Source organism: Echinops telfairi, unplaced genomic scaffold (assembly GCF_000313985.2).
Source record: "Echinops telfairi isolate 266 unplaced genomic scaffold, ASM31398v2 ScPeMD7_7401;HRSCAF=8416, whole genome shotgun sequence".
Classification (NCBI taxonomy): Eukaryota; Metazoa; Chordata; class Mammalia; order Afrosoricida; family Tenrecidae; genus Echinops; species Echinops telfairi.
Window position 1 is genome coordinate 1,925,237 of NW_022111301.1, and position 11,619 is coordinate 1,936,855.

An 11,619-nucleotide genomic window follows, 5' to 3' on the forward strand; every position below is an offset into this window, starting at 1 on the left:
TGTATGTATATATGTATAACTATATATGTGTAACTAAATATGTATATACATATATATATTTATATATATGTATATATATACATATATGTGTATATATATCATGTCATGTTTTGGATTAAGTATAGCTGTACTTTTTATCTATGCCTTGTGTTAGAGCTTAAATTCTGAGTACCCTTCATTCAGAAGGCTATGGATCACAGTGAGAACCAGAAATCCATTTTCTAGAGATTAAGGTGCCATTGAATTCTTTCTGATCATTGACCAAGGATATAGATAACCTTGCCCTCAATCCGAGTGCATTGCAAATTGGATTACTTTCCCAGGGACGGGCTGTATCTCTGAGGCCTCGCTGGGGGTGTCCTTGGTGGACAGCAATGGTGGTCACATAGTCAGGAGCCATGCTCTATCAGCCATTCTCTGACTGATTTAATTGGAAGGCCCTGGGTCAATCTTGTGTGCTTTTTTGTCTAACATAATCTATGTGTCCCAATCTTGTTCTTGCTTCTGTAGTCCACTTGTAACTGTGAGGTCTAGCTCTGCCACCAGTCATGAATATGTGACAGTTTCTTAGGTTAATGCCTTGTTTAACTAAAGTCCTGATTGTGAATCTGTGCACACCATTATGTCCTTGTGCTAATGATCTCCATCATCCAGATAATGTGTTCATGACTACACACTATTTAAACAAACAATGGAGGTTGATGATAGAGCAAAACTTGCAATAACATCTCATTCACAATTATAAAGTTTGGGGATTGAAATTGTAAATATATGGTACTCTGGGCGACCATTCGTTGGACACTCTCAAGGCTAGAAATCTGAACCAAAGTACAACAACCCAATTTCATAACCTTGGGATAGCAGTCATCAGCTTCTTCTCAGATGAGGGAGTTTCAGCTTTAAATCCAATGGCTGAAGGTGAATCCCAGCTCACTTAGTGGGGTATCCACATGGCATATTCTGGTGTGGTCTTTGAAGGGGATGTGGGCTTTGAAAGTACAGATTTTAAAGTTTCAGCACAGTCTTGAAAGAAACAAGGTCAAAAGTGTCGAGTTAGAAATAAAGCACTTTGAGTTCTACGTAAGTATAGGTAAGCTATTTTTCCCGATGGGAGCTTGCCTCTCCCTGTGTACCCATCAAAATCAATGTAATTGCTTTCTCTTAGCCAGGTGTGACCCCTGAAACCCCATCTCGACTTGAATTTCCAATAAAATTTGCTTTTCATTCTTATAGCAGCGTCTTGACTTGTGGTGGCCTTATTATGTCTTTGTGTGTTTTTTTTCCTCAGCTGTGAATTATTCTTTCATTCTGTCCTTTTTAACTTGCAATGCCTAAGTTTAGTGGGACTCAGAATCTTCAGTAAATTGGCTTTCTGCTTCAGATTTGACAGAGATAATTTCTCATTTTGTACCGAGGGGGGGGGGGCATTCTGGTGTTATGTTGTTTTGCACAGATTTAGTGAGTGTATAAAAGATATAGCAGATGTAAAATAAGATGCAGAGAACAAGAGGAAAGCCCTGGACAAGATAAACTGACACAGTGGTTGTAATAACGGGCTCAGCATAACAATTGTGAGAACTGCACAGGACCAAGCAGTGTTTTGTTATTTTGTGAAGGGGGTCATTATGGGATGGAGCAAACTTGACAGCGCCTAACAACAACATGTAAGAATATTTGTAGTAGGAGTTTGGGTCATATAGTACTTAGTATGAATGAGCTAAATCTACTTTTTCAGAGGGCTCTCGTTACTTTTAAATCTATACACTGACCTATAGACTTCATTAAGACATATATTTTTTAAGATTTACATTTTCAACTTGATGCCTTTCCAAATTAGTGTATGACTTCTTAGATTTAAAAATATATATTTCATGCTCAATTAATAAATTATAGCATTTTGGCATAGGGAAAGCATGTGAAAGAAGCTCGTGTTTTCCAATCCCTCCCTAGACTATCCCAGATGGATGTCAAGAACCTCAACAGACCCACAGCAATGGAAGAAATAGACAAGGTAATCAAGGGATTACCAACAAAAAAATCCCCCAGGCCAGATGGATTCACAGAAGAATTCTACCAAGAATTCAGGGAAGAACTGACACCAATCCTACACAAACTCTTCCAGAACATATAAAAAGACGGAAAACTCCCAAACTCTTTCTATGAAGCTTGTATAACTTTGATACCTAAAGCCGGCAAAGATGCCACAAGAATCGAGAACTATAGACCAATATCCCTAATGAACATTGATGCAAAAATCCTTAACAAAATACTGGCCAATAGAATACAAAAGCATATTAAAAATATAATTCACCATGACCAAGTAGGATTCATACCAGGGATGCAGGGATGGTTTAACATACGAAAGACCATCAGCATTATCCACCACATTGGCAGAAAAAATGATAAGAATCACATGATAATATCGATAGATGCGGAAAAGCATTTGACAATATCTAACACGCATTCCTCTTAAAACACTCAAGAAGATAGGAATAGATGGGAAATTCCTCAATATTATACAAGCCATATATGAAAAACCAATAGCTAACGTGGTAGTTAACAGAGAAAAGACAAAAACAATTCCACTGAAAAAGGGGACCAGACAAGGATGCCCCTTGTCCCCACTCCTATTTAACATTGTACAGGAGGTCCTAGCTAACGACATAAGACAAAGGAAAGATATTAAAGGTATTCAGTTGGGGAAGGAAGAGGCAAAATTATCATTATTCGCAGATGATATGATTCTATAAATCGAAGATCCCTTAAACTCCACAAGCGGAGTGTTGGAAGCAATAGAGGAATATGGCAGAGTGGCAGGGTACAAAATCAACAAACAGAAGTCTATTGGACTGCTCTACACATCAGACAAGATCACAGAAGAGACGATTAAAAAGGTAGTACCCTTTACAATAGCCAAGCACAAATTGAAATACCTAGGGATATACCTGACTAAAAAAATGAAAGATCTGTATGAGGAAAATTATAAAACACTACTTCAAGAAATCAAGAGTGACATCAACAAATGGAAGAATATTTCATGCTCATGGATTGGCAGACTCAATATAGTAAAGATGTCAGTTCTGCCCAAGGCACTATATAATTCAATGCTATCCCAATATGAATACCACCATCCTTCTTCAAAGAATTGGAAAAACAGATTACCAACTTCATATAGAGGGGGAAGAAGTCCAGAATTAGCAGAGAACTCTTCAAGAAGAAGGACAAAGTGGGAGGGCTTGCTCTCCCTGATTTTAGCATGTACTATACAACCACAGTAGTCAAAACAGTGTGGTATTGGCACAATGACAAGTACTCAGACCAATGGAAAAGAGCTGAAGATCCAGAAATGAAAACATTAGCATACGGGCAACTGATCTTTGATAAGGCCCCCAAAAATATTAAATGGGAAGCAGATCCCATCTTCAATAAATGGTGCTGGAGAAAATGGATATTTACCTGCAGAAAAGCGAAGCAAGACCCTTACCTCACTCCATGCAGAAGAATAAACTCAAGGTGGAGCACAGACCTTGAGATAAAACCCCGAGGGTATTGGGACAAACCTGAGAACAGGGAATACATAGGCTATCACAAATAGGAAAGGATACAAACATAGAAGAGTCAAAAATAGGCAAGTGGGACATACTGAAGATAAAACACCTGTGTACATTGAAAGATTTCACCGAGAGTCCACCAATTGGGAAAACATCTTTAGCAATGAAACATCAGACAAAGGCCTTATTACTAAAATCTACAATACCTTGTAAGTTCACAATAAGAGAAAAACTGCCCACTGAGGAGATGGGAAAAGGACCTGAACAGAAGTTTCACAGAGTCTGAAATCCAAATGGCGAATAAACATATGAGAAAATGTTCCTGATCATTAGCAAATAGAGAAATGCAAATCAAAACAACTATGAGATATCACCTAACATCCTCAAATATAGCCCAATTCAAAAAAATCAGAAAGCAACAAATGTTGGAGGGGCTGTGGTGAGACAGGAACTCTCATCCACTGCTGGTGGGCCTGTAGATATGTACAGCCACTATGGAAATCGATTTGGCGATTTCTCAAATGGATGGAAATTGAATTACCATACGACCCAATAATCCCACTACTGGGCATATACCCAGAAGAGGCAAGAAACAAACCACGGCTAGACTGATCGCCTATCTTGCTATGGCTTTGTTTTTGATGCATATTATTATCTCTACAGATTTATCTAGATAAGATAGACTGGATGAATAGTCTAGAAGAGAAAACAATGGGACCAACGGTTCTGGGGGGACACGGGAGAGGGGGAGTCAGGGGTAAGGAGGTGGTGCTGACCAACCTAGGGACAGGGGAGCAACAAGTAATCCAAAATCAGTGGCAAGGAGGGTGCAAGAGGCCTGGTAGGGATTCAGCAAGGGCAATGTAACCAAGAGAAATCACTGAAACCCTAATGAAGTCTGCCCATGATAGTGGGACAAGAGGAAAGTAAATGGAAATAGAGGAAAGAACTAGGAGACAAAGGGTATGTATAGAGGTTTTAAGACTGGAATGTATATTTGTAAATATATTTATATAAGTGTGTGGGGAAACAGATCTATGTGCATATATTTATAGGTTTAGTATTAAGGCAGTAGATGGACATTGGGCCTCCACTCAAGCACTTACTCATTGCAAGAACACATTGCTCTATTAAATTGGCATTCCAGGATACACACCTTCTCGAAACAATTGCTGAAGAAAAATGTGAACATAAGCAAAGGTGGTGAAGAAAACTGATGGTGCCAGGCTACCATAAGATATAGCGTCCAGGGTCTTAAAGGCTTGAAGACAAAAAAGCGGCCATCTAGTGGAGAAGCATCAAAGCCCACATGGAAGAAGCGCGCCAGCCTTTCTGACCACGAGGTGCAGAAGGGATCAGATATCAGATATCTAAGAACTAAAAATAAGATCAGTGGGTGCCCACCTTCCTGATATGATCACAGAAGACAAAGGTGTGCATAAGCAAAGGTGGTGAAGAAAGTTGATGGTGCCTGGCTATCAAAAGATATAGTGTCTGGGGTCTTAAAGGCTTGAAGATAAACAAGTGGCCAACTAGCTCAGAAGCAACAAAGCCCACATGGAAGAAACTCACCAGCATGTGTGATCACAAGCTGTCAAAGGGATTGGGTGTCAGGCATCAAGGAACAAGAAATCATGTCATTGTAAAGGTGGGGGAGTGCAAAGTGGAAACTTAGAGTCCATTGGTAGGCAACCAAACACCCCCCTGATGAGGGGTTTTGGGGAGGAGACGAGTTAATCAGGGTGCAGGGTAGCAGCAATGAACCATATAACTTTCTTCTAGTTCTTAAATGCTTCCTCCCCCCAAATATCATGGTCCCAATTCTGCCCTGCAAATCTGGCTAGACCAGAGGGTGTACATTGGTACAGATGGGAACCTGAAACACAGGGAATCCAGGACGGATGATTCCTTCAGGACCAGTGGTGAGAGGGGCGATGCCTGGAGGGTGGGGGGAATGTGGGGTGGAAGAGGGTAACCAATTACAAGAATCTAGGTATGGCCTCCTCCCTGGAGGATGGACAGCAGAGAAGAGGGCGGAGGGAGACGTTGGACAGTGTAACTTATGACAAAACTATAATAATTTATGAATTATGAAGGGTTCATGGGGAAGTGGGGAGGGAGGGGGAAGTGAGCAAATGATATTAAGGGTTAAAGTGGAAGGCAGGTGTTTTGAAATTGATGAGGGCAACAAATGTACATATGTGCTTGACACAATGGATGGATGTATGGACTGTGATGGGAATTGTACAAGCCCCCAATAAAATATTTTTTATAAAAAGAAGCTCGTGTTTTCTAGGTCACTAGATGAAAATCACTTCAAGAGCTAAGTCAAAAGTTTCAACATGGGCTGAAAAACCAAGAAGACAGAATGACTGATGGTCAGTTTGTGTGCGTGTATACACATATGTTATATGTAATGTGTTATGTAGAACATATGGAAAAGAAAGTGGTTGTGATTGAAGCAGAGCATGGTTATACCAGAATGTAAAAAAATAGTAAAGCCTGACTTGAGGGTGTGTGAGAAGTTTAAGAAGGTTTGAGGGAAAGTGAACTTTGCTTTGTGGTATAGAAAACAAGAAATAGTGAAATGTTTTAAAACTTGTTTGATATTAGATCAAATTTGGTATGTTTATTCCTAGATGGATAAAGGCTGGTGGATCACTATGAAATTTTACATATGTGATAATGTTTTCCCCCAAAATAGCAATGGGTTTGTAGTCTTTCAAGGGGTTAAGTAAAATAAACCTAAAATCCTATGTAATGTCTGGTTTGTAATGATGATTAGCTCAATTGAACATTAATTATCTATCATATTAAGTATATTCAGCCAGTGAAAGTAAAGTTGAGAAAAGGTTACATCAAAAATGTCTCAATTATAGAACTGAGAAATGAGAGAAAATTAGTAACTTAGGTGTGATGTTTGGTCGGAAACTTTTAATCTTTTTATTTTGAGATTTTTCCTTTTGGTCTAATGTTCATTCTGACTTGTTTGGCTTTTGCTTTGGTTTGAGAATTTTCCAATTAAGTCTTTCATATGTATGACATGATTAATCATGGCCATATCACATTTTGCCATTGATAAATATACTTTTGCTTTTCTGACATGCTAAGACATTACATTGACCAAAGTTTAGTAAGGAAAAATGGGCTTATGAAAAAAAAAACCAGAGTAGGAGCTCACCAGTATAAATCAAGATTTCTGTAAATGAAAGGTTATGGGGTTCATGACTTACAACTGATCCCTAATTTGTCAAGAATTGAGATTAACCATTAAGTAAATTAAATTTTTCTGTATATTTTGTACATTATGTGCGTATATTGTGGGCCTTTCGAGACTATCCTCTCTACATAAATAACTTATTTGCTCATTACTCCCAAATTGTTTAATTCATGGGTTTAAAATATCATGATTCTCAAATGGTAACTATCTATTAGCAAATTAACAAATTTATAAAAATCATGGTAAGAGGACCTAGGGAGGATTGGACTATTGGCTGCAATATTGAATACCAATAATTTTTCATAATAAGTTGCAGAGAGACTAGATTTCTATTCTAATGAATGAATGTTTATTTTATGTATTAATTCCCTTATTCATATACAACTTGAGTTTTTAACGAATGTACTAGTACTGGTGCTGTTTAGATATTTTAAAAAATATCTTAATACTTACTTTACTTAGTATTGCATATTATTTTGAACAATATTTGGCTTAATATTGTTAACATTTCTATTCTGTCTCTGGCTTTTGGGAAAGTTGGAGTAGTCCATATGTGAACGTTTTGCACCTATATGCTTTTTTTTTTTTTTTTAAACATTGGGTGTTAAAAAGAGACCACAGTAAAAAATGTTTTCCTAAAGGCCACTTTGAATTTAAATGATGATCCAGAAAGACTAGTAGACAATTTTGCTCTGAGACACGTGCTCTATTAAAGAATTCAAAAGATCAAATTCCACAAAAGGAATATAGTCATTTGGGTTTAGGGCAGATCATGAAATCATTTAATCTGGTCTCCCAAGAGAAGTTATGATGTATCTGTTGCGTGTTCAGAATTCATTTATAAGTTCTTTATTGGTACAACTGAAAAATCAGTGCTTCAGAGGAAACCTCACCTAGGGTCAGTTTCTCAGTTGGGGTGGAGTGAGAGAAGACCAACTAATTTTTGCCACGTAGTATGACCCTATGGTCTTCTAATGTAATAGACACTCCTACAATATTATACAGTGAATTTCTAGGGGAATTTATGACCAGAGGTGGGGGGGTATATTTCTCTCAGAAGGTGATTTATATTCTATTGATGGGTAAACTGTTGTTTTCAGGTGCTATCAAATTGGTTCTGGTGCCTAACGACCCTGTGCACAAAAGAACAAAACGCTGCCTGGGTCTACGTCATCCTCACAATGTTTCCTGTTCTTGAGCCCATTGTTGTGTCACAGTGCAAATCCATCTCCTTGAGGGGCTTCCCCTCCTTCGGACCCCACTACTTGACCAAACATAATATCCTCCAGGATATTACCAAACGTAATGTCTCTCCTGACAACATGTCCAAAGCATGTAGGACAACGTTTTGCCATCCTTGCCTTTAAGGAGCACTCGGGCCGGACTTCTTCCAAGACAGATTAGTTTCTCCTTTTAACAGATCATGGTACTTTCATTATTCTCTTCCTGCACCACAATTCAAATGCACTGATTTTTGAGGCAGTTACATAATGCCCTGTCAAATTGAATGAAGGGGTCAATTAGGTGCCTTTGTATAGGCATGGCCTTCTTCTGAAGAGTCTGGGGAACTCCTGTCTTCCTCCCAGAAGGCAGGACACACACTCTCCCTGCAAGACATTCTTGTTGACAAGCCACAGGGAGATATGCTGATGAAGGCAGAGCCCTAGAGCTTCAGGGGCCACATATAGACCCATGCCAACACTGAGATGCTTCTACTGCCACTGGATCCACAAGACTTTCCACCCACTGGCCTGTGATCTTCCTGCATTTTTGCGTCATTGCATGTGTTGTGTGAGTCTGAACAGGAATTTAGCGACTGATATCAGAAAGATGGTCTAATATTGGACTTAAGGACTTGATCTGGACCGGGCTGGGATGTTTTCATAATATACAATTACTCTTTATATAAAGCTCTTCCTTGAAAACTTATGAGTGTCTATGAATTTGTTTCTCTAGTCAACCCAGACTAACATAATTTTTATCCAGTCTTTGCTTTTCCAAACTCTAAAGGTGTCTTGTGCTGCTGGTTTACCTAATGCAGATTGTTTTTGATAATTTGACTGCTACTTTCATGAGCATTGATTGTGGATCCAAGAAAGATAGAAATAATTGTAAACTTCATTTTGTCTTTTGTGGACCCACACACAATGCTCATGAGAGCATCAGTCAAACAATCAGCTATTGATCCCATTGTGAGATTTTGGACTTCATATTACATTGTAATCCATATTGAAAGCTACAATCCTTGACCCACATGAGCAAGTACTTCAAGTTCTATTGACTTTCTGCAAGGAAGGTTGTATCATGTGCATATCAAAGTTTGTTAATAAGCTTTCCTTCAATTCTGATCACATTCCTCATCATTAAGCAAGCTTCTTTGATAATTTGCTCTGCATGAAAATTGAATAAGTATGGTCAGAGAATACCACTTTGTTGCACACCTCTTGATACATTTAGAGGTTCTGCATGAGCACAATGAGAAGTTCTGGAATTTCCATTATTTTCAAGGTTATCCATACGTTGTTATGGTCCACACAGTTGAATTCTTTGGCATAGCCTATAAAACACAAGTGACCATCTTTCTGGCATTCTCTGCTTTCAGCCAAGAGACATCTGACATCAGCAATGACATCCGTTGTTCCAAGTCCTCTTTTGAATCTGGACTGAACCTCTGGCAGCTCCCCGTCAGTATCTTACTGCAACCATTGGATGATCTTTAGCAAAATTTTACTTGCATATGGTATCAATGATATTGTCCTATAATTTTCACATTCTGTTGGGTCTACTTTCTTTGAAATGTCTACAAATATGGATCTCTTCAAGTCAGTTGGCTGAGTAGCTGTCTTCCAAATGTCCTAGAATAGAGCAATGAGTACTTCTAGTGCCTTCTCAGCTTGTGGGAACATTTCAATTGGTATTCCATCAATTACTGGAAACTTGTTTCTGCCTATTGCTTTCAGTGTAGCTTTAATGTCTTCCTTTAGCACCATTGGTTCTTGTTCATATGCTACCTCCTGAAATTGTAGAATGTTGACTAGTTCTTTTTTTGTTCAGTGACTGTATATTGCATCTTATTTTGATGCTTCCTGCATCATTCATTTTTTTTCCATGTAGAATCTTTCTAGAGTACAGCTTGTGGCTTGAATTTTTTCTTGAGTTATTTTAGTTTAAGATATGCTGAAAATGTTCTTCCCTATTGACTTTCTAATGATAAGTCTCATATTTTATTATAAGATTTGACTTTGTCTTTGAAATTTTCTCTTCTGCTCTATTGGCTTCGTTTCTTCCATTTAATTTAGCTACTCTATACTTCAGAGCAAGTTTCAGAGTCTCTTCTGACGGCCATTTTGAGCTTGTCTTTATTTCCTGTCTTTGAAATGACCTTTTCCTTTCTTCATGAATGATGTTCTTGATGTCCTCCCCCCGCTCCTCAGGCTCTGTCATTCGTGTTCAATGCACCAAATCTGTTCTTAAGAGGTTCTTGAAATTCAGGTGGGGTAGAGTCAATGTCAAAGTTTGGCTCTAAGGACTTGTTTTCATCTTCTTCAGCTTTATCTGTGCTTACATGTGAGCAATTGATTGTCTGTTCCATCAGATCTGACCGAGGTTTAGCTGCTTGTATTGACCTTATGCAGTGTCCTGTACCACAGATATAATCAATTTGATTTCTGTGTATTCCATCTGGCAAAGTCCATGTGAAAATGCATTTGTTATGAACAAGTCTTGGTCTTAATAAATTCTGTCATGAGATCTCCAATTTATTTTTATTACCAAGTTTGTTATTTCCAACTATTGTTCTTTTCTCTGTTTCCAACTTTTCCATTCCATGTGCCAATAACTATCAATGTATATTGATTACATGCTTGACCAATTTTTGACTGAAATTGTTGGTAGAATTATTTCATTTTTTTCATCGTTAGCTTTTGTTGGCATTGCACAAATGTGAATCATAGTTGTTTGGATTGGGTTTCTTTGAAGAAGGATAGATGTAATCCTATCACAGACAATATTGGACTTTGTGATTAATTTTGCAATGTTCTTTTAACAATGAATTCCTCTTGTGTTATTCCTGGCATAGTAAATCATATGATACAAAATGGTGAGTACCAGTCCATTTCAAGTCACAGATGTCTAGGGTATCAGTCTTCATGTGTTCCATTTCATTTGTGAGGACTTCCTGCCCCCCCCCCCCTTTTTTTTCAGATTCATACTTCTCCCACATTCCAATGTCCTGTCATTAGTGGATATTTACAGCTGATTTTTCTTTGGGTAGTGAATCCTGGCATTGGAGAACCCCCTAACATTAGTACTTTGAGCCCCCATTTAAAAGAATCCACCCTGAATAATGATGTTCACCATATATTTTTGGCTAAATTTGTTTTCTGACTTTAGTTATCTTAGATTCAAATTTTGTCTTTTTGTGGTTGTTTGACATTTTTCAAGTTCCCCAACAGAAAGACTCCATTTGGAAAGTCCCCTAAGTGAACTGGACTTTATATTAAACACTCCTATTGGAGATTAAAGGGACTAATGTTTCCTTGGTTTTAAAGCTGAAACACCATCTTATGAGAAGAAGCAGAGGACTGCTATCCCGATGTCATGAACTTTGAAGTCAGTAGATTTTGGTTTAAATCTCTACTACTTTGATGTTCCCCAATAATTGACAACTTGAGACTACCTTTGCTTGTTATTTCCATGTTTTTCTACTTTTTTTAAAAAAAAATGCTTTATTAGGGGCTCATACAACTCTTATCACAATTCATAAATATATCAGTTGTGCAAAGCACATGTGTACATTCATTGCCTTCATCATTCTCAAAACACTTGCTCTCCACTTAAGCCCCTGGC